Genomic DNA, 24909 nt, shown 5'->3' on the forward strand with positions numbered 1-24909 from the left:
CTCAGACTGTAGAGCTCATAATTGGCTTTATTTATTTATTTAGGCAAAGAAAACTGGGGAAGGAGACACTGAACCCCCAAACAGAAAGTTGAGGATAAAAAGGAGAGCGTTTCACCCATAATCTTTTTCCTATTCATTTTAATACATTGTAAACATATAGTTTTGTATCTTAAAATTCTTATTATATCTTTATTCTAAAATTTGTTTCTCAAATATTCAAACCACAAATTTAAAAATATTTGGTTTTAAATAAACATTTTTAAAAAACTGATTTGAACTTATCTCTATGAAAGTCCTACTTTGTTAAATCTGCATTTTCAAAAGCAATCATTTCTTCCTAATAACTAGCAATTTAGACTTAAAGGTCGTAAGGGACCCACAGCACAGTCTTTACATTTTATTTAAATTTGACATAGCCTCAGGAAATAATCTGTAACTTCTTTGCTATTAAGCTGGGTTTTTTAAAAAAACACCATTTGGGAGGCCAAGGCAGGAGGATTGCTTGAGGCCAGACGTTTGAGACCAGTCTGAGCAACATAGCAAGGCCTCATCTCTGAAAATAATTTAGCAATTAGCCAGGTGTGGTGGTGTGTGCCTGTAGTCCCAGCTACTCCGGTGGCTGAGGCAAGAGGGTCACTTGAGTCAAGGAATTTGAAGTTGCAGTGAGCTATGATTGCACCACTGCACTCCAGCCTGAGCAATAGAGGAAGGCCCTGACTCTAAAGAATAAAAATAAAAATAAACCACTCACATCGTTCTAATCTCTAAACAACTATTGAAGCACTTCACTCTCCAGCCTCCCACCACTATCATACACCCAAAGCCTTAAGTAAATGATAATTCATTTAAATTAACAGAAATCATTTAAATGTATTTCCAAAATATATTTATGTTTTGTATGTTTTGTTCATTTGCTGTTAATATATCCTCCAAGCAATCTGAAATGTCATAAAATTAATAATGCAAGAGTAAGGTAATTAATTGCTCAAACACTTTAACAAAGAAATTCCTCTTGGCAATTTATCTGAAGAAAATAATTTTTTTAATTGACTGAAATATGTACATAAAGATATTCATGGTATGTAATGGTATAAGAATAAAACATAATTATACAATAATAAAAACACCAGAAGCCACCTAAAAACTGGCTTAGTAAATTACGTGCTATCACTAAGATTATGTTGCCATTATGAAAACTCTGAAAGCCAGGTAGAAATGAAAAATTTACAGGACCTAACAGTGAAAGAGGCTGAGGGCCAAGTGATACATATACGGTAACTGTCAGTAAATAAGAAGCATACACATGTGAACAAAACTGGAAGAAACTAAAGAAGAATAGTTTTTTTGTGTGGTTGTGATCTTTTTATTTTAAAAAATCAGCTTTTTAGTAATAAAAACGAAAAGAAATGAACAAAAATGAAACAAACCCAAAGGCCAAAATTCAAAAGCAAAAGTAATTTGTCTTCGTTCCTGATCGCAGTTTCACCTGCCTTTAAGGTTGGGGCAGTAAGCATTGCCTATGTTTCAACACTCAAGCCCTGAATTCATAGCATGGGTATAGCTAGGCAGAGAGTTTATTTACAGAGGGCAGGACTGAACTTTGCATGTGAGCACATACAGAAAATGATAAAGATCGTTGTGTCCTATTAGTAATTTACAGAATTGTGATTTGCTCCACCCAGTACATCTATAATTGAATTCCTCAGTCATAAAATCATTGAGACCAAACAAGTTCAGATATCTTTTATCTAAACCCTTTTTCTCCCTCACCATCAGTTAGCATATTTCTTATGGGGCTTTTCTTCTTTTTATAGATTCATTTGTCTTAGTTATAAATTAACCCCAAAAGCAACTCTCCCAGCCACCCAGCTCTACTGTTTCCTGTGTACCAGATTTTTTTTAACCTCACAATTTATGGTACACAGGCCATTTAAACTGCCAGTTGGTAAATGATGTCCAGGAACCATCTTTAGATTTTTTTTAAAAAACGGTTCCTAAGGATTAATGGTCCTCTAAGCAGAGATTCCCCTTAGAGCCAGACACCCTGGCAAAGAAGCGGAATATAACTGCTGAAGACTTGTTACTTCTTTTTTAGTTTTTAAAACTGTAATAAAATATACACAATATAAAATTTACCATTTTAACCATTTTAAGTGTGCATTCAATGGCATTAAGTACATTCACAATGTTGTGTAACCATTCTCCAGGATGCTTTCATCTTGCAAAACTGAAACTGTCCCCATTAAACACTAACTCCCCATTCCCTTCCAGTGCCCCAGCCCCTGGTAAGTACCATTCCACTTTCTGTCTCTATGAAATTTGACTACTTTAGGTGCAACTTCTGTTATTTCTTGTTTCACCTAAAAAATGTGAACTAGTGCAGTTTGCTAAATTAGTTGAATATACACAACAGTTACCGGCAAAAAAATTCAGGGTTGAATTCCAAATACTTCACATTTCATTTTTCATGCCAAAATGCTTGAATTTAGACCGTTCATTTTCAGACGCCAAAGTACGTACCTGCTCCTAACTTTGTCTTTTAAGAGTTTGCTCTTTTGATTTTAAACGGCTTTATGCTTTTCTAAAGTTAAACTGATTTTCTAGACAACTTAATGCTGTCATTGATTTCCTTTAAGAATGAAAGTTCCTGTAGTACTACCTGTATTCACTGAATTCCCAGACATTTTTCCTAGAAACAATATGGTCTTCTTCTCTCCTCCTCCCATTCAAACAAATATAAGACTACGAGTTCTAAATTCTTGTTCAAATCCTGTCTTGGGTAATGATGATTGGTAGATCAAGAGATTTTTTTCAAAGTATTTCACGAAATACTTCGACAGTTCTGGTGTGAACATTCAAATCAGACCCTCACTGTCACCAACAAAAAACACTGCTAAGATGTGGTTCCCGAGGAGGCAGAGCTTTGCGGAGTTATTCCAACTCATAGGTTTCTAGAGGGCTGTAAGCAACTGGCTAAAGTATTAAGTACACTAAATAGAGACCAGACTTGCAGAGGTAGGGATGGGAAGTGTGTATGAGAAGGATTAGAAAATAGCTCAAGAAATACTCTTGATGAAAAGAATGCCCCTGCGTTACTCTGCTCTAAGATTTGCAAATGCAGAATCTTACTCTATAAATTAGTGAAAATCTAATGAGAATGATTATTTAGTGACTCCATTGTGACCTGTAAAAAACTTCTTAACTTGAAATAATCTGAGGCTTACAGAAAGGTTGCAAAGATAGTGGAGGGAGTTCCTACGTACCCTTCAGCCAGCTTGACCCCAGTTACCACAGTGCAGTCCCAGCACAATTATCAGTGTTGATACACTGAAGCCAACATACAGCATCCACCTGAGTCCCAGCAACAGATGAATGGATAAAGAAAATGTGGTTCACATACACAATGGAATACCATTCAGCTATAAAACAGAATGAAATCCTGTCATTCATGACAACATGGATGAGCTTGGTGGTGATTACGGTAAGTGAAATAAGCCAGACAGATACCACATGTTCTCACTCATATGTGGAAGTTTAAAAAGTGGATCTCATAGAAGTGGACAGTAGAATAGTTGCTACTAGAGGCTGGGAAGGGCTGGGGATAGCCAGAGATTGGTTACCAGACACAAAATTACAGTTAGATACAAGGAACAGTTCTAATGATCTATAGCACTGTGGGATGAATATAATTAACAGCAACCTATCGTATATTTTCCAATAGCTAGAAGAGCAGATTTTGAATGCTCCCAACACAAAAAAATGATAAGTGTTCGAGGTGATGGATATGCTACTTACCCTGATTTGATCATTACACATTGTATGCACGTATTGAAATGTCACACTGTACCACATAAATATGTACAATTATATGTTAATTAAAAATAATAATAAAAGCAAAAAAAGACCTAATAAACTGAGAATGGCACAATACTATAACTATTTGGATTTCACCAGTTTTCCCACTAATGTCCCTTTTCAGCTCTAGGATCCAATCCAGGATCCCACATTGCATTTAGTTGTCGTGCAATATTCTCCTCCAAATCTGCGGTGGTTCCTTAGTAAAGATGTGTCCTTTATGCCTCTCACACTGTTGAACGGCGAGGGTCAGACATTTTGAAGAATGTGTCTGTATTTAGGTTAAAGCTTTCTCATAGTCAAACGAGATTAAGGATGTTTGGGAAGAATTCGAAAGGCATGATGTGTCCTTTTCAGGACATTCTATCAGGGGCATATGAGCTCACTATGTCTTATTATCGTTGATATTGACCTTGATCATGTGGTTAAGGTGGTGTTCATCAGGATTCTCCACTGTAAAGTTACTATTTTTCCTTTTGTAATTAATGAGTAAGTGGGGGCAGATACTTTGAGGTTATGCAAATATTCTGTTTCACCTTAAACTTTCACTCAATTATTTAATTTAATTTAATTAATTAATTTATTTATTTTTTGAGAGGGAGTCTTGTTCTGTTGCCCAGGCTGGAGTACAGTGGTACGATCTCAGCTCACTGCAACCTCCACCTCTTGGGTTCAAGTGATTCTCACGCCTCAGCCTCCCAAGTAGCTGGGATTATGGGCGTCCACCATCACACCCAGCTAATTTTTATATTTTTAGTAGAGATGGGGTTTCACCATGTTGGCCAGTCTGGTCTCGAACTCCTGACCTCAAATGATCCACCCACCTCAGCATCCCAAAGTGCTGGGATTACAGGCGTGAGCCACCATGCCTGGCCCACTCACTAATTTTAGTATTTATCAGTGGAAGTTGCATGCAGCAATTACTGCTGTGGCTTTGTGACAACAATTTTCTATTTCCCCCATTCCTTTTACATTTATTAAAGTCTTCTACAAGAAAGAGTTCTTCTCCCCCCATTTATTTACTTATTCAGTCATTAATGTATATCAATCTGGACTCATGTGTATACATTTTATTTATAAATAAGATTATAATTCAATATTATACATAGTTATTGATGAAATTGTTCCAGCTTTGGCCACTGGGAGCTCTTTCAGGCTGACGACAACATCCTCCAGGCTCAGCCTGTATTTTCCCTGCCCCAGCCTTAGAATTAACCACTTCTCCAAAGAGCTCTGGTTTCCTTTAAGGAAAAATGGTATAGATTGAGTATCTCTTATCCAAAATGTTTGGGACCAGAAATATCTCGGATTTTGAATTTTTTTGGATTTTGGAATATTTGCTTAACACTTACTTGTTGAGCATCCCAAATCCAAAAATCCAAAATCCAAAATGCTCCAAGAGTATTTTCTTTGAGCATCACCTATATGCCCGAAAAGTTCGGAATCTGGAAGCATTTTGAATTTCAGATTTTCAGATTTGGGATGCTCAGCCTGTATTTGGAAACCACGATCTAGTTTGCTACTGGGGAGTCACTGCTTCTAGGTCCTCTAGAAGCAGACAGAGTTAGCAAACATATATATGTATAGTAACCCACATATATACACATCTCTATATTAATTTCTGTATCTATCTATCTGATGATTCTTTATTCAATGTTGTGGATTTCATTTATTTGCAGATTTCAGGAAAATGAGCTATTCTGTGATAGCTCATGATTTACCAAAATCAATAATCCTAAAACTACATAAAACCTTAAAGTGACAGGTCTCCTTTTCCTTCCCAAAAAAGTTGGGGATTAAGAACTGCCTTAGAACCCTATAGTTAGGCCTTGGAAGGATAAATTATCCATGGTGGATATCCCAAAACTTTGGGAGCCCCTGGAGCCTCTGAAATCCTACCCCAATCTAGTCAGTTCCAGGAAGGAAGTAGTTTTAATGCCGAGTATAACTTAGCAATTCTTCCTCCTAGAATGGAGCACATTTGGCTTATACGAAGCTACTTTCTCCTTTGTGACCCCAGATTATGACTGTATGGCCAACAGGGAACCAGGAAAGAAATCTTAATTTTTATCTCAATTTAATTAAAAGTATCATAAGAATCTAAAATAATGTAATTATTAAGTAGAAAAATAAGATGAACGTAAAAGACTTTAATTAGAGATTCATTTTTAAGGATTTGAGTTATTTCTCAACTTCTAGGTCATTTTCCTATCTTACCTTTGTTTTGTGTTAGACAAATAAGTTACACTGCATAGTCCAACTGACTGGAAAATTATATAGCAGAAAGTATTATAATAGTCAAAAATCGCTCTCTAGGAAATTTTACAATAAAATACAATGTATAATTTGCATATTCTTTAAAAGGGATACTTTTCAATACAAATGCAGTATAAATTCTGATTTTACTTACCGTTAAAGCCTGACTCTTGTTTGAGAAAATGGCCTTCTTGTTGTATATTTGTGGTTTAGTGTTGGCTTCTTTCAAATCTGAACAATAAAAAAGAAACAAGATTTTCAATATACACACATGTTCAGAATGTGTACACATGTACACAGCCTAGGCTGCCAAAATGTACATGCCCAAATAAATTTACCTTCTCTATTGGATTTCATTCTGAATGTTTGCTTTCCCTGAGCCTACAATGCTTTCTACTCTCTAGAAGTAACTAACAGACCACAAAATGATTCATCATAAATCATGCAGGGCTGGAGAATCTTTTAAAAATTATTTCATAAAAGAAACATGTATTAGATTCACTTCACCTACCTTTCTATTTCCGTCACTAACATGAATGAAGCCCTTTTCCATCTTTTATGTCACATGAATGACGATACCTCTATTACTGCGCAGACTTAAGAAAAACTAGACTTTAAAAGGATTAATAACCCTGAAAGTTAATGTTTGATAAGTTATACATTGCAAAAACGATCCTTAGTAAAATATAACTTCATTCTAGATGACACATGGTTATTAAGCCTAAGGTGACAGTACAGTTGTGTGCCACAACCACTTAGGCACGGCAAATGCAGCACACCCCTCGCGAAGCAGACTTTTCAGAGGATGAACCAGAGAGCAGATCATCTAAGTAAATGGTCCTAGGGTCTTAGGATTCACAACCTTCTCTCTTATGAAAGGCTCAAAGATCCTAGAATAGCTGTATTTTCCATCAAGACAAAACAGCATCTAATGCCAAAAGCCTTATCATCAGGGTTTGAATAGCGCCAACATTGAGACCTGACATTCTACACAGTCTAACCTACATGAAACTCTACAGTATTTTCTCTTTTAAATCTGTACCCTTTAATTTATAATTTACAAAAGCTATTTTATTACTTAACACATGGCATAAATGTAGTAGACCACGAAGATAAAATGTTTTCCCATTTTGTTAACTCTAGCAGGAAATAATATAAACTATAGCCAATGTATTTTGCCTGTTTATTTATTTCTCTGGCATTGTTTAGTACTTCTATTTGAAAAATGAGAGAAAACCTTTTCACTTTGGAAGGCTGAGGCAGGCGGATTGCTTGAGCCCAGGAGTTGGAGACCAGCCTGAGCACCACAGCGAAATCCCGTCTCAACAAAAAATAGAAAAATTAGCTGGGCATGGTGGCGTGTGCCTGTAGTCCCAGCTACTCAAGAGGCTGAGGCAGGAGGAACTCTTGAGTCCCGGAGTTCAAGGCTGCAGTGAGCTATGATCACACCACCGCACTCTAGCCTGGGCAACAGAGTGAGACCCTGTCTCAAAAATAAAAAAGAAAACTTTTTAATACAGACTCAATATCAAAAATAAAGCAACAATGTTCTTTTCAGAATGAGACATGCTCTTCTTTAGAAAGAGCTAATGTGTCAGTGTGTAATGCCCGCATGTTTTATGTTTTCTGGCTGTGACTGCTGACTGGTATCACAGCAATTTACATAAACACACTCTAATGTGTTAGCCAGAAATGAAAGGAGCACCCACAGCGAAACCGCTCATTACACACAACAGGCAGAACACATGAGAGATGAGAAACACCTTTATCTATGACAGATTACCACTTGGGTTTTTTTTTTTTTTTTTTTTTTTAACATTTAAGGCAACTATTAAAAAGGGCTCAAATATGTGAAAACAAAAGGAAGAAATTTTAATCTAAAAAACAGAAACAAATCTGTATGTAAAAATTAAAGAAGTTGATTCCAGGTTAAGATTAAGTCGTACCAGCTTTCCTTGATACTTGTGCCAATTTTCCTTTGAAATACATAGGTATTTCAAAGGAAAAAAGGCAAAAAGTAAAGATTTCTAGAAACTGGTATCTATTCCTAGTGTGTAGCCCCAAGTGTTGGATCAAACAGAACACTTGGCTGGTTCCTACTACTGTCAGAGTCAGGCAGATTTAGGTAACCTTTCCCCAGACCCCCTCCTGCTACTTACTAGTCCTCTTCCTTCTGAACCCACTCAGAATTGCACTGTATCTCAGAAGGAATTGTCCCCAGACGTGAAACACAGTAGGGCAGAGACAAGATCCATTCTGGGGGAAGCAGACACCAAGGATTGCAGTTCTTTCACCTCTGCCATCTGGTCAATTAACTCAAGATTAGTTTATATTCATTCGATTATAAACACCCTACCCATCATCCCTAGAAGCCAGAGAACTGGGCTGTGAAGACAGCAGGCAATTGCCTCACTTAAACACAGCCCATGTTAGATAGGGGCTGTTCATCTCTACTCACACAATGATTTTACATCTGGGATGGGATTTTTACCAGAACGTAAGTAAATAATAAGGCAAGCCAAGGGCAGTTTACTCAGACTAACTTCTCTGAAATGAAATAAATGGTGAAGTTGACTTAAGATACAGAAAAACAATTAACAATGGAAATAATTGAAAACTTATCAAAGAATTACTTCCCCCAAAAGCTATTAGTTTTATAGTTGATTTTTTAAAGTTTTCAAGGAAGAGATAATTTTCTTACTACATAAGCTGTTTCTCAGTAGGAAAAAATATAGTGACATAATTAACTTTTCTGGAGTATCATAACACTGATAGTAAAACCTGACAACAGAGAAAAATATCAGTCCCACCTATCGATATTGATTTTAAATAATAAATAAAATGCTAATTAACAAATTGAATCCTCTGTTAAAATAATGAACCACCATAATCAAGTTACATTTATCTCAGAAAGGCAAAGAGGATTTAATATTTGAAAATCTATCAAAATGTGTCACAGCACTAGGTGAAAAAACCATACGATTACTACAAAAATGACAAAAACAGTCTCAGTAAAATTCAACATCCATTCTTGACAAAATTTCTTTTAAAAAGTATGAAACTTTAAAAACAAGAATATTAATCTCAAACTTTACAATCAGTATCATCTTAATTGTGAAATACTAGAGCAGCATTTCCCAAAATGTATTCTATAGATAACTTGTTCCCTAAGATTTTCCAACAGAAAAGGTTCTACCATAAAATAAATTTGCATATGGTCTTCATTTTTGGAGATGAATAAAGTACATTAGCATAGTATGTACTCTGCAAACCTTGTAATTTAAAAAACAAAACCATCATCATCAATAACAATCTGCTTCTCGGTTTAATTCAACGGTTCGCAAACTTACTTGAACACGTGTTTTTAATTTTTTATTATTTCACTCCTCAACTCACTTCACTGTGGTTTTTGTCACCTACCTTTCTACTGAAACTTAAGTACATGTCACCTCCTTCTTGCTAAATCCATTAGACTCTTCTTGACTTCAACTCTATTTTCTCAGTGGCATGCTGGTAAATATTTAACTGGCTCCCCTTGCAGAGAAAAATGCCCTGATTGGTAGTGTTTGCCAATTTTTGTGGTGTAAATACTCCCATCATGACTGATTTAAAAGCAGCACAAATATTACAGTGTATTTCCACTACTCAGATACCATGGGCATGAATCATCTCAGCAATGTATAAGTAATTAGGAAGTGGTGTGCTTTGTGTATTTATTACTTTTATTTTTAATACAATTTGTTTAACTGTATTCAATTTAAGTTTTAATAATAGCGTGCATAACAATTGGCTCAATAAAATTGGAAAATTTAACAATGTGGCTCCAGCACACCACGGTCTCTGCCTCTGCAGCATTTGATATTTTGCCCATCTTCCACTATTGAATCTGTCTCTTTTCTTGGCTCCTTGAAATCAGTTTCTCCTTTTTTTTTTTTTTTTTTTTGAGACAGGGTCTTGCTCTGTCATCCAGGTTAGAGTACAGTGGTGTGATCATGGTTCACTGTAGCCTCAACCACCCAGGCTCAAGTGACGCTCTCACCTCGGCCTCCCAAGTAGCTAGGACTACATGTGTGCGCTACCACACCTGGCTAATTTTTCATTTTTTTGTAGAGGCGAGATCTCCTTATATTGTCCATGCTGATCTCTAACCCGCCTTGGCCTCCCAAAGTGCTGGGATTACAGGTGTGAGTCACCGTGAGCAGCCTCCTATTATCCTACCATATGATAACTATTTTAGTCCTTTTTCCTGGTACCCCTGCTTTCTGAGCTTTTCTATTTTGTGTTCTCCAAGTTTCTTCTTGGCCTTCATCTCTTCTTTATATTCTTGCCCTCAGCACTGTGACTCATAAACACATCTACTTGCTTACAGCTCCCAAATCTATCCCTAAACACAACTCCTCTCTTGAGAGTTCCAAGGAGGAACAATTCAACACCTAATTGGACAACTCCTCATTCTCTGCAAAATTAAAAGAAATTCCCTTCTTTACCGGGATCTTTCAAAATACATTAAAGAAAATTCAGTTTATAATCACAAAGCAACCCTTCTCATATACTCATTCCCTTTAATTTCCCCTTAATTCCCTTTAATTTTCCTTTAAGTGTTTTCACACACCATGCTCTCCAAAGTGTCTCCTTCACCAAAGGCCATCCTACCTACACACAGTCTTTATTCCCAGCCCAGGAATTTCACGATTCTCCCTCTTCCTCTCATTCCCAGCACTTTGTTATGTATATCAACCCAAATCTTCTGCTTTTCATGACTAGTTCCTTTCTACTCATTCTCATATTCTTTTTCATAAAAATATAGGACTGACCTTGTAAGATCAACTTTTTTAAGAGTAGGGGAAGGGATTATTGTACTGTCAAATTACAATTCTCTTTGGTGGGTTGGGAGAGGTGGAAGTATGTGAACACTCACAAATGACTAATTTTTGTCCTATGCAAGTAAATACACGGATCTGTCCCCTAACCCCACCATAGCTGACTGATTCAATTAGAGGCCAGACACAAGATGAGCCGTTTACATTCCTCTCCAGATTTTTACACCACTGACAAAATTTGCTATATTCAATTGACCTCTGTATCCTGAGACAAAATAAAATGTCTTTACTTAGATTAAGAGGAATTTAAGAAAGAGAGAGACCAAAAAAAAAAAAAAAAAAGAATTTCCTAACAGTGGTTTTTTTTTTTTTTTTTTTTTGAGACGGAGTCTCTCTCTCTCGCCCAGGCTGTAGTGCAGTGGCGCGATCTCGGCTCACTGCAATCTCCACCTCCCGGGTTCACGCCATTCTCCTGCCTCAGCCTCCCTAATGGCTGGGACTACAGGCACCCGCCACCACGCCCGGCTAATTTTTTGTATTTTTAGTAGAGACGGGGTTTCACCGTGTTAGCCAGGATGGTCTCGATCTCCTGACCTTGTGATCCGCTCACCTCGGCCTCCCACAGTGCTGGGATTACAGGCGTGAGCCACCACGCCCGACCCAGTGGTTGATTTTTAAGTGATGATGAAGTTACTAAATATAAAGATTTGGTGATCTAATTTACCCTGTCATAAGCAACAATAGGTACTTTCAAGTTGCTTACTACTTATAAGACACATAAGCTGATTTGCAGTGAATTAACACAACTAAGAGTTTAAATTTAATCCACTGTTACCTGTGAATATGGTTACACTTGTATAGGTCTAATTGTTAAATGTGGAATAGTGGTGGTGGTGGTGATGGGATGTGGACATCTCATTCCCTGGAAGGCCAAATGCTTGCAAAGTAGGCTCCTGTGTATGACAGGGTGGCTGGGTTCAGATTGTCTGCGTTCAAATCCTAGTTTTTATCACCTGGCAGGTTATTTTACCTCTCTGTTCCTGTTTCTTCACCTGACTTTAATACTGTATATCAGGGGTCCCCCACCCCAGGGCCGTGAAGCAGTAGCAGTCCATGGCCTGTTAGGAACTGTGTTCCTGTTTCTTCATCTGACTTTAATACTGCATATCAGGGGCCCCCCACCCCAGGGCCGTGAAGCAGTAGCAGTCCATGGCCTGTTAGGAACTGTGTTCCTGTTTCTTCACCTGACTTTAATACTGCATATCAGGGGTCCCCCACCCCAGGGCCGTGAAGCAGTAGCAGTCCATGCCTGTTAGGAACTGTGTTCCTGTTTCTTCATCTGACTTTAATACTGCATATCAGGGGTCCCCCACCCCAGGGCCGTGAAGCAGTAGCAGTCCATGGCCTGTGAGGAACTGTGTTCCTGTTTCTTCATCTGACTTTAATACTGCATATCAGGGGTCCCCCACCCCAGGGCCGTGAAGCAGTAGCAGTCCATGCCTGTTAGGAATTGTGTTCCTGTTTCTTCATCTGACTTTAATACTGCATATCAGGGGTCCCCCACCCCAGGGCCGTGAAGCAGTAGCAGTCCATGGACTGTTAGGAACTGTGTTCCTGTTTCTTCATCTGACTTTAATACTGCATATCAGGGGCCCCCCACCCCAGGGCCGTGAAGCAGTAGCAGTCCACGCCTGTTAGGAACTGTGTTCCTGTTTCTTCATCTGACTTTAATACTGTGTATCAGGGGTCCCCTACCCCAGGGCCGTGAAGCAGTAGCAGTCCACGGCCTGTTAGGAACTGTGTTCCTGTTTCTTCATCTGACTTTAATACTGCATATCAGGGGCCCCCCACCCCAGGGCCGTGAAGCAGTAGCAGTCCATGGCCTGTTAGGAACTGTGTTCCTGTTTCTTCATCTGACTTTAATACTGCATATCAGGGTCCCCCACCCCAGGGCCGTGAAGCAGTAGCAGTCCATGGCCTGTTAGGAACTGTGTTCCTGTTTCTTCATCTGACTTTAATACTGTATATCAGGGTCCCCCACCCCAGGGCCGTGAAGCAGTAGCAGTCCATGGCCTGTTAGGAACTGTGTTCCTGTTTCTTCATCTGACTTTAATACTACATATCAGGGTCCCCCACCCCAGGGCCGTGAAGCAGTAGCAGTCCATGGCCTGTTAGGAACTGTGTTCCTGTTTCTTCATCTGACTTTAATACTGTATATCAGGGTCCCCCACCCCAGGGCCGTGAAGCAGTAGCAGTCCATGGCCTGTTAGGAACTGTGTTCCTGTTTCTTCATCTGACTTTAATACTGCATATCAGGGGTCCCCCACCCCAGGGCCGTGAGGCAGTAGCAGTCCATGGCCTGTTAGGAACTGTGTTCCTGTTTCTTCATCTGACTTTAATACTGCATATCAGGGACCCCCCACCCCAGGGCCGTGAAGCAGTAGCAGTCCATGGCCTGTTAGGAACTGTGTTCCTGTTTCTTCATCTGACTTTAATACTGCATATCAGGGGCCCCCCACCCCAGGGCCGTGAAGCAGTAGCAGTCCATGGCCTGTTAGGAACTGTGTTCCTGTTTCTTCATCTGACTTTAATACTGCATATCAGGGTCCCCCACCCCAGGGCCGTGAAGCAGTAGCATTCCATGTGTGTTAGGAACTGTGTTCCTGTTTCTTCATCTGACTTTAATACTGCATATCAGGGGTCCCCCACCCCAGGGCCGTGAAGCAGTAGCAGTCCATGGCCTGTTAGGAACTGGGCCACATGGCAGGAGATGAGCGGTGGGCAACTGAACGTTACTGCCTGAGCTCCGCCTCCTGTCAGATCAGCAGCAGCCTTAGATTCTCCAAGCAGTGCAAACCCTGTTGTGAACTGTGCACGTAAGGGATCTATGTTGCATGCTTCTTATGAGAATTTAACTAATGCCTGATGATCTAAGGTAGAACAGTTTCATCCTGAAACCATTTCCCCCTGCCACCAGTCTGTTGAAAAACTGTCTTCCATGAAACCAGTCCCTGGTGCCAAAAAGGTGGGGGACTGCTGGTGTACATAGCTGTTGAAAGAATAAAATGAGAGAATGTATATAATGTCCTTAAAACAGAGCCTGATATAGAATAAGCATTCAACAAATATTAATTATTACCATCAAGAGCTACATGACTCCTTTGGTGCTTGAGTTAATTATGGAGTAATCATTTAGAAGGATGGCTAAATGACATTTTGGTTCAAGATTTAAACTGCAGAATGGTCTAAAGGTAGAGAGAATGGAGAGAAAACGTTCCCTAAGCACGAAATTGTATGGTTACATTTATAAATTGATTGTAAACTAAGTTACCTTAATGAGTAATATTAGTCCAAAAAGTTATGATGGCTATTTGGGATTAGGAGGTAGAATGACACTATAGATTTGAAATATTAAGCAACAATTATTTGTTAAGCATCTGCTATTTGTTAGCAGTGTTCCAGACAATAAAGATACAGAATTAACAAAACAAATACTCCAGCTCCTGTATGACTGCACATATGAAAGTGTAATAAAAATTAGATGCTGAAGACCTCTGCTATGTCTGCATTTGGAAAAAAGAGGACAGAAACCAAGGTTGTTAAAGACAATTAGGAGTTATTCAACAAGCCATTATGCTTACAAAAATTTATGAGCCAAAGTTTACTGACCTCCTTCTACCAATTTGAAGGTTAGTGATTCAATACTTAAAAAAAAATCAATCAAAACCCATTTATAAGTGACATCCAACTTTATTTCGTCTCATAAAAAGCAACATAACATTTTTGTTAATGTTAAATTCAGAATAAAAATATCCCTATTTGATCATGTGTTTAGTAGATAAAAATATACTTCACTTCCATATTACAGTCAGAGACAACCAAAGGCAGAGACGGTAGCAATTGGGAAAAAGAGGAAAGGAAGCAGAAATTCAGAGGGAGAGAAACAGAGACAGAAAAAGAAGGAAAAAAGAAAACACAGGGAACACCAGGAACGAAAAAGGGGAGAAGGGTAGAGGGAACAAGAACAAGAGCTAGCGCCACAATTGAGGGGAAAAGAGGAGGAAAGAGAGGAAGAAAGGAAGGAAAGAAGAAGAGAGGAAAGGCTCAGACATTCCGATTAGTCAGAGGCAGTAACTTTTCTACGTTCAAGCTCAGCTATTTGCTTTGGATATCAGTATCAGAGAGAGTCGTCATTAGTTGTTAAATATTAAGAAATTAAGGAGCCACCAAAATTACTCAGCCAAAAAGTTTTCCCATTGTTATTACATATAAATGCAACTTTAAAGAAACCATCTTTGCTTCTCTCTGTATTCATGTTTTCCTTTGCTCATACTATTTTTCCATTTGAAATATTTTCTCCGCCCTCACCTCACATTCATTCAACAATATTCAATAAATATTTATTGGGTAACTACTGTGTAATACCAGGCACATGTGAAATTCTTACATACATCTTAATGAAAAGTATAAGCTGTTTTAATAATACACAATGAAAATTGGCTATTTTAACAAAATATTCTACTAGACTTGAAGCGAAACAAATTTTTTTCTTCTGCAGCTAACATTTTTCTTCACCTGATACCATAAGCATTAAAATCATCCTCATGAAAATACTGTCCTTTATTTGAGTTAAAAACATTCTAGAATTTCCCCCAAAATATAGTAAGGCTATCACTCCTATAGGAGTCTATGTCCTCCACATCCTCTAAAGTGCGATTAACCTGTGATCATTCTAGCTGTTAAATGTAACAGTTTGACGTTTGCAGTAACTAGTCACGTAAGTTGAACAATAAAAGTTATTTCAGCCAATTAAAATGGCATCCCAAATACATCCTCAAGTGAGTAGTCACGTCTGGTCTTGTTCAACCACAACATGACATCACGGGGGCAAGAACGAATGATTTACAGGTCAGCAGCTTGACTGCAATTTATGTAACTCACTTCTGCAGAAATTTGCATGACTTGTGACACACATCACGTGAAAGAGGAACTTACTATAAATATTAAAGTTGGAAATAAGTGAATGTCTGAGAAGGCATTAGAGAATAGTACTTGCTTTAAAAAGAATTGTGGTACTAACTGTACAGATAAGTTCAAAATTGAATCTGCATGTAAATTTAGGTAACTGTAATTCCAAGTGCTAATAGAAACAGACAGAAACTTAGTATATGTACTGATGTTCCAATATAGCCAGTTATGAAGAAAATATGTTCTACTAAGTTCATATTAGAGAATAGGGAATCATGGCACCTTAGAGTTACACAAGACCTTGTAAGTCACTTACACCATTTCTCCCACCAAAGCAAGACTTCTTGAGAGATGATTCAGACTCTGCATGAATATGTCCAATGACAAAGCACTCACTTTCTCACAAATTATCCTTTCCCACTTGGGACAGCTGTAGTTATTAGAATGCTTTCCTTATGCTGAGCTGAACTAGACCTCCCTTTAATTCCTAGCAATCCTTTGGCAAAGAAGAAGGACTATTTATGTGACAGTGAGCTCCACAAGGGAAAGTGTCAGTCCATCTTGCCTACTGCTCTGGTCCCAGTGTCTAGCACAAGGGGTGGGACATTGTAAAGGAGCCATAAAACATGACTGCCTGGCCGGGCACAGTGGCCCACACCTGTAATCCCAGTACTTTCGGAGGCTGAGGGAGGCAGATCACTTGAGGTCAGGAGTTCGAAACCAGCCTGGCCAATATGGCGAAACCCCACTTCTACTAAAAATACCTTTAAAAACTAGCCAGGTGTGGTGGTGCATGCCTGTAATCCCAGCTACTCAGGAGGGTAAGGCAGGAGAATCGCTTGAACCTAAGAGGCGGAGGTTTCAGTGAGTCAAGATCGTGCCACTGCACTCTAGCCTAGGTGACAGAGTGAGACTCCATCTCCAAAAAAAAAAAGACTGCCCTACAGGAGTCAGTCATCAACTCCACTCATTCATCCTTTAGGGCAGCGGTCTTCTAACTTTGGGATGAAGGAAGTTTTCCTGTCTCTTCCACCCACTGTGGATATTGCTATGAAATGCAAAATCATGTGCTTGAATATCATAATAATATTAAAGTTTTAAAGGCTTACCCTCAAATCTATCGTTACTGTGTGCCAGGTCTGTAACTAACACTTGTGGGGCAGCATCAAGCCACGGACCACACTTTGAGCATCTCTCTGCTTCAGAGCATCGTCCACATCTGCCCTTCCACTTCACTCTTACAGGCCCTCCTCATGGTATGTCCGGATTTTGCAGCAGCCTCCTGACTGCTTTCCCTGCATGCTACGGCCAAATCAATCTTCTGATTCAATCATCTCACCCCTCTTCTTACGATCTGGAATCTCCCCACTCCTGAGATAAAACCCACACTCCTTCTCCTGCATTCCAGACCCTTTATCATCTGGCCTAAAATCTACACTTCCAACCATGTTTCTCACTACTCACATCCATGCACTCTCCACTTCAAATTGGTTAATCTCTGCAAACCTTCCCCTAACTTTACGCTTATTCGCTATTCCAGGCTTTGTTTTCTTATACTGGAAATTATTTTCTCTTTTGGTTACCTCAAACCAGGAACTTTTTTTTTCTTAATTTGAGGTAAAATTCACAATTTAAAATGTATTTATGAAGTGTACAATCCAGTGGTATTTAGTAATTCTTAAAGCTGTGCAATCATCACCTCTGTGTAGTTTCAGAACATGTTCATCACCTCCAAAGGAAATCCTGTACCCATTAAGCAGTCACTCCCCCTTTCCTTTCTCTTCAGCCCCTGGCAACTCATCTGCTTCCTATCTCTATGGATGTACCTACTCGGGATATTTTGTACAAATGGAATCATCCTTTAATTCCCTTCTTGTTTCTTTTTCTGTATTGTTTTTAGTATTTTTTCATGAGGCTATCCTGTCAATCCCTGAGCTTCCGAAGTTTAGTTCAATTCCCACTTTCTCTACGAGGCTTTACCTGGCTGTGCCCTCCACTCCACACTGATCTTAGCCTTCTCTGAATTTCCGTAGCATTTGTTTTCTCCCTTTACTTATTTTAGCCCTTAATCAGATACTGCAGTGAATTGTTAGTTACCTGTTTCAACATTACCCCTTCTTGGCTCACACAGATGATAAGCTCCTAGCTACAGAAGCTCTGGTATCTCCCTTTGTGCCTAGAACCAACTGGAACACATGTGCAACTCTTGTGTCTGGCAAGACATGAAGGAATAATAAATCAAGAAAACTGAAGTCTAGATGATGAATAAGAGAACGCCTCAAACCTGTTTCAGTTCTTTATCCTTCCTTATATTATCTTCTCTTGGTAAGAGAAGCATCTGCTTGTGTCTAGCAGGGCACTTCTTTGCCCTAGTAGCTGAACAGGTGTGGTGGCAGGAGGAGAATGGCAGGTTGCCCAAGGGTGGAGAGCATGGAAGTTCCTTGCGTTGATCTTTAGTGAGCAGACTCCTACCTTCGTTCTACACCCACAGATGAAGGCCTACCAAGAAGAGTGTGTGTCCAGAGATGTCACAAGGTCCATCTATTTGCTTTGCTTGTATATGTAAAGCAGTTTCTTTGGTATTTTGAAGTTGCTCATTAACACATATCTACCTTATAAAAGGAGATTAAGTGTTAAATAATTGTGATGATAATACTTGTGATTCATATATGAACTAGCTGAGCAACTGAATTAAATTACATATTATAAACAAATGAGGCCAAAACTTGATAGTGTTTTATCTAACATTTAACGAAGTTTAAGAAGAGAACCAGTTTTATTTTATGCATGAGTAGTAAGTCTGAATAACATTTCGTATTGGGCATTATTGTAAACTTTCTCCAACTGTGGTACTAAGCAGAGTTTGTTACAGTTGCCATTGAAAGTCTCCAAACAAGAATGCAAAACAATGCTCTGGCCCTTAGGCCATTAAAAAACCTGTTCTTCTGACCAGAACAACTACAAGGTCCAACACAGAATGTTGAAGTCTATAATTAACATTTTTCCCTTTCATATCCCATTTTGCCTGCTTCAGAATAACAAAATGGAAATTTCTCCTGGCATTAGTTTCACATCATTATGTATCATAAAAACAATACATAAAATAGGAATTAATATTTTAAAGAGTAGTTTAGGAAATTCCCTAAGATTGTGGAGAATCCTATACAAGTGATATTGAAAAAGCACACACTTGTCCTCAAAATAAAATCAAGTTGAAAAGTATTAAAAAGTGTATATAGTGCACCCAGTTTGGCTGGGAATTAGGGAAGGTATACAGTGCACAGCAAGGTAAAGAGAATGAGAACTACTATACACATTCTTATCCTCTAGGAACTAACAATTTTGCTTGGTACATGGAATTTTCCCATGAAAATTATAAGACATGACAGCAAATAATCAGCAAATATGTGTAACACAGAACATGGAATATATCAGATTCCATTTCAGAGTAGATCTGCCTTCTAATTATGTTTTACTTAGGCTGATATTAATATTAGTTTGCATTTTCTGAATTCAAAAGCTGGTTTCACCTCCTTTGAGAATGAAAAAAAAAACTGGGACCAGGATAAATATTTCATACACAATTTATATGACAAAGAAAGTCAACCTGACATTTAAAAATTTAATGTTCATGATAAAAAGAAATTAACTGTGGCTGCATTGTGCTTGGTTAGGATCAAAGATCATACAGCAGGCTAAGTCGAATACACAGCATGAATTACATGAATGGCTTAAAGACAACCATGGCAATGCGCTGTGTTCAATCACTGAGTCATTTTCTCAGCTTTTATTGAGCCGTGGTAATTTGTGTGCCCAGTGCCAGATACTGCTATGTCTCACCATTTTATAAGGTCATGTTCATAGGTGGGCAGGTTTAATGAGTGGTCATTTGGTAAATGTTTGTAGAACCATACAAATTAACTCTGGTGCAATTTGCAAAATTTGAAGGTTTTGGTTACATCTGTATTGAGTTACACTGTAACATTTCATGGCCCTGCATATATGAAAGAATTAATTATATTTAACTTTATATAAAGTCCATCCAAATTGATTTTCCTTATTATTTTTTCCCAAAAAATTCATGTGGTTCAGAATTTATTTCTAAGTGGTCAATATGATATTTTCTGTCAACTTGAAAACAGAACTGAAATAGTAAACAATTTGTGAATACAGACATTGAAAATAGCTATAGTAAGTAATTTGATCAAAATAATTTGGTCGTTTAAAACAGGATCTGGGTCTCCTTTTACGCAAATATTATATTCTAAGCTTGTAAAAGTTTGTAATGGCCTTTTAAAGAGAAAGTAGCCAACTTTATCTCCCAAGAAAAAAAGTTTTTTTGATGTTAATGGGACATTCTCCATGAACTTTGTTTTACATTTTGTTAGTGGTAAATAATTTTTTAAATTAATTGATTTATTTATAAATTAAATTCACTTGAATAGTTAACCACTTAAATCTACTGTGAAAACATTATAAAAATAAATAATCCTTTTGCAAAGTGAATAATCCTCTTGTCATTTGGATTTTCAAGGAAAGTAATAACTTATTAGCAAAGGATTCATTCTTACCTCCTTTGAAATAACTTCATTACTGAGACAGAAATAAATTATAAATATATTATGCATAATACACAATACAGAATACATGCAACATAACCTAAGATAATAGGATACGTAAGAGAGCTAGGAAAAAATATTCAAGGACACAGATTTAAAAATATTCAAGGACACAGATTTTCTTCCCCATACACTACACCAAACTCAGAGAGAGCCACCTGAGTCCATGGTGCCTAGCAATGCCATCTAGTTACAAGGCACAGGCCCATTCACCCCCTCTTAGTCACCGTCATTCCCACTGAAAAATGTTCTCGTTAAATCTAGATAACAATAATTGTAAACTCAAGGAGGAATGGAATTTGTCTGTTCATTGCTTTATCCTCCTTATCTGAAACAGCTTTTGGCACAAAGTAGGGACTCAATAGACATTTGTTGAATAAATCTTCATTTAAAAAAAGCTTCAGGCTGGGCACACGGCTCATGGCTATAATCCCAGCACTTTGGGAGGCAGAGGCCAGAGGACTGCTTGGGCCTACGAGTTCAAGACCAGCCTGGCAATATGGCAAACCCCTGTTTCTACAAAAAATATAAAAATTAGCTGGGTGTAGTGGCTCACACCTGTAGTCCCAGTACTCGGGAGGCTGAGGTGGGAGGATCGCTTAAGCCCAGGAAGTTGAGGCTGCAGTGAGCCATGATGGCACCACTGCACTCCAGCCTGGGTGACAGAGTGAGACCCTGTCTCAATAAATAAATAAATAAAATACAAAAATGAAAATAAAAAGCATTAGTCTCAGTAGATCTATTCTCTAAGGTATCATCACATCGAGTTTGTTTTATCCATAAACACATTCTAAGATCTATAAACTAAATATTGTTAGCTGAAGTTTGTCTTGGCTTATCATTAAGGATGAAATCATCCCAAACTGGGGAGGCATACAGAATAAACATTTATAACACTGATATGAAATTTCTAAAAAGCTTTTAAAACTTTAAGATAAAGATTATTCTAGGACATGCCACAAGTTTCACAAAAGAAGTCCCAAAGAAAGTGACAAGAAAAATGTAATCTGTAACCGCTGTCAAAGGCAAAACCACTTAACTTTCTCCTTTGGGATTTCTAGGACAATGCAACAGAAAAGATGAAAAAGGAATTCATTCAAAGGCTATTACTGTGTGTGTGTGTGTGTGTGTGTGTGTGTGTGTGTGTGTGTGTGTCTATACATATATATCACTTTCACAATGTTCACACTGATTTTGGGAAACCTCTACTCGCTTGCTATTTTACATTTCTTTTTATTTTTAAAATTATTATCACAAATTATATCAAGGGCTCATAAGGACCATTTGTAACAGAAATTTACCTTTGTGTGCATCTGCATCAGCTGCTATTTATGATAATAAGTGCAACATTCTGTCAGGAGCAGGAAAACTGGGTAACTCTATCATGAGGTCATTCAATTTTAGAAAAAAGGAACATAATAGAAAAAAATTAGAAAAAAGTCAAGAGAGAAGGGCTTTAAAAGAAAGCAACTCTGGAAACTATTTTTTAAAAGCTCTATTTGCCAGCATATGCTAAAGACCAAATAGATCATGGACCCAAATAAATCAACAAAATTAAACTTTATGTATGGCTGAGAACATTAAGAGGCCATAACAGAGATGGGTTTCTTTCCCCATGCCAAATAGAGACTAGGCAAGTAAAATGTACAGGGAAGTCCAATATGTGAAATAAAATTTAGTATAAAATAAATTTTGGGTATAATAGGAAAAAAATCATGTATTGCCTTGATCTTTACTGATCAGAAGCACAGACACACCAAAAAGAAAAAAAGGCTATAAATGTATGCTTTTAATTATAGAAGTAATTTTATATTACTGAATAAACTTTGGGAAAGAGAGAAAAATATAAAAACAAACAAAAAGCCCTCCATATCTCACTACTTCAACATAACTATTATCACTTTTGTATATTCTCTTCCAGACTTTTTCATATACATACATTTTTGTAAGGTTCCAATCAATAGTTGACATACATTTTTTATCCTATTTTTTAAATATTCTTCAGAGTTGCGAGTAGTTTCTAAATTGTCATTATAATTGTATAATATTTTAACTATTGATTATACCATAATTTACTAAAACATTTCCCTACTGTTGGATATTTAAGTTACTTTCAAATATGGGTTCTTATAACAATGCTTTTATGAAACTCTTTGTGTATACGGCTTTTCCTATATCCTCCAGCCCTTTGGAAAAAGTCCCAAAAGTTACAAAACATTGCCCAATGCTTTGTAAGTAACCTGAACTAAATCTTAGTGACATCAGATATATATGAGTATAAATCTCTTCAATCCTTGAAATTATAGAATTTTAAAATAAAAAAAAACTATTATCAACAATCACTAGGAAGGGAATATTTTCTACTATTACTAAACTGGAATTGAGGTTTACAAATCCATATCTTGTAAATCTGTTTAACATGAACCAGTCCTCTAGGGCCAATCATCCTCTATGATTTTATAAAATCCAGTCTTTGAAGTTGTAGTCTTTGACGCGGAGACTGGGGATTCCTAAGCAGCCATGCTAAGCTAAAAAGAAGCAGTGTTGCAAGGTCTAATTAGTGAGCCGGCTAGCCTCTTGACAAAAGCTTACTGACAACACCACTGAGCTTTTCTAAGTAATAAATGATAGGCCAATGGGGGTAGTTTTACAGGATGGTTCCAAGAGATCCTATGAATGGAGAGATAGGGCAAAGAACTTAACCATAAGCAAGGGTAAGGCCTACTAGAAATCATCCAAAGCACACTGACAAATGGGCCCCACTCTACAAGGTGGGGTGCAAGAATCATCTTGGACCAAGAGTTCCCAAACAGCATATAAAGCAGAGTCCCTAAAACACAGATTGCTAGGCCCACCCCAGGTCTGGGATGGGGTCCAAGAAACTGCATTTCTAACAAGCTGCCAGAGGATGCTCACGATCCCAGGACCACATTTTAAGAACCACTGCCTTAGACTAATTCTTTATTCTCTTTTTTTTTTTTTTTGAGACAAAGTCTTGCTCTGTCACCCAGGCTAGAGTGCAGTGGCACAATCTTCTCGGCTCACTGCAACCTCCACCTACCGGGTTCAAGTGATTCTCCTGTCTCAGTCACCCGAGTAGCTGGGATTACAGGTGTGTGCCACCACGCCCAGTTAATTTTTGTATTTATTGTAGAGACGGGGTTCTGCCATGTTGGCCAGGCTGGTCTCAAACTCCTGGCCTCAAGTGATCTGCCTACCTCAGCCTCCCAAAGTGCTGGGATTACAGGTGTGCGCCACCACAACCAGCTGTTTCTTCTTTCTAAAACATTTAAGTGCCTACTAAGCATTGTGCTATATGCTGGAATAGAATCCAGTCAGTACTTGCCTTCAAGAAACTGGCATCTAGATTTTTGCAGACATCAAACTGCTCTAGTCCTAAAAGTCACCAAATTTGAGCCTTTTTTGCCAGGCACAGTGGTTCACGCCTATAATCCCAGCACTTTGGGAGGCCGAGGCAGGTGGATCTCCTGAGGTCAGGAGTTCGAGACCAGACTGGCCAACATGGTGAAACCCCATCTCTAATAAAAATACAAAAAATTAGCCAGGTGTGGTGGTGGGCGCCTGTAATCCCAGCTACTCGGGAGGCTGAGGCAGGAGAATCGCTTGAACCTGGGAGGCGGAGGTTGCAGTGAGCCAAGATGGCGCCATTGCACTCTAACCTGGGCAACAAGAGCAAAACTCCATCTCAAAAAAAAAAAAAATTTTTTTTTGAACCTTCTTGAAAACAAACTGTAAAAATACATTATATTGCTTTTAAATAAAATCAGGATGTTTCTAATCAGTTCCAAATTCTTTAGGAAAACATGCAGTAATCCTATATTGCCAAATGCCTGGGTATTTTCTTCACTCTTCTGGATTATACTTGACATATGCAAATGATTTTTAAAGTTCTTACTTCATTTATATTGACATCATTCTTATGTTTGTTCTCCTTTATAAACTTTATCCACCATATAAAACAGAAGAAAGAATTTATATAGGTGCTTTTCTAGATGCAGTCAAAAGCTTGTTTACACAGGTAATTATCAACTGACAGAAAGAATAACATTTAGTAAGGAACACTTTGAGATTCTCTGTTTTAGATTCACAGACTTTAGCAAGACTGTAAAAAATGCATGACGAGTAAGCAATGTGATTAGTCATGAGGCATGAGGGTAGCCCATACCTAACTGCTAAATACCACCTATTAGCTGATTCACAGAATTATGACCTTGCTTTTGAGGTGGCTACTAAGTTTCTGTTTCTAATAGAGATACACTGGCTTGCCATACTATTTTCAGCAAAAATAAAATTAAGTATGTATAATAATAATTATTATTATTTTGAGACAGAGTTTCACTCTTGTTGCCCAGGCTAGAGTGCAATGGTGT

General features: G+C 38.0%; 1 protein-coding gene across 2 annotated transcripts in view; it reads right to left on the reverse strand.

The window, feature by feature from the left end:
* PPARG (peroxisome proliferator activated receptor gamma) overlaps positions 1 to 24909 on the reverse strand; it is a 146478-nt gene that overhangs the window by 114610 nt on the left and 6959 nt on the right. For both annotated transcript variants that reach the window (XM_054480367.2, XM_054480368.2), the window contains exon 2: positions 6266 to 6342. The gene's annotated coding sequence lies outside the window, so the exon portion shown is untranslated. The remainder of the gene's footprint in view (positions 1 to 6265; positions 6343 to 24909) is intronic.

This window comes from Pongo pygmaeus, chromosome 2, assembly GCF_028885625.2.
Source record: "Pongo pygmaeus isolate AG05252 chromosome 2, NHGRI_mPonPyg2-v2.0_pri, whole genome shotgun sequence".
Lineage (NCBI taxonomy): Eukaryota > Metazoa > Chordata > Mammalia > Primates > Hominidae > Pongo > Pongo pygmaeus.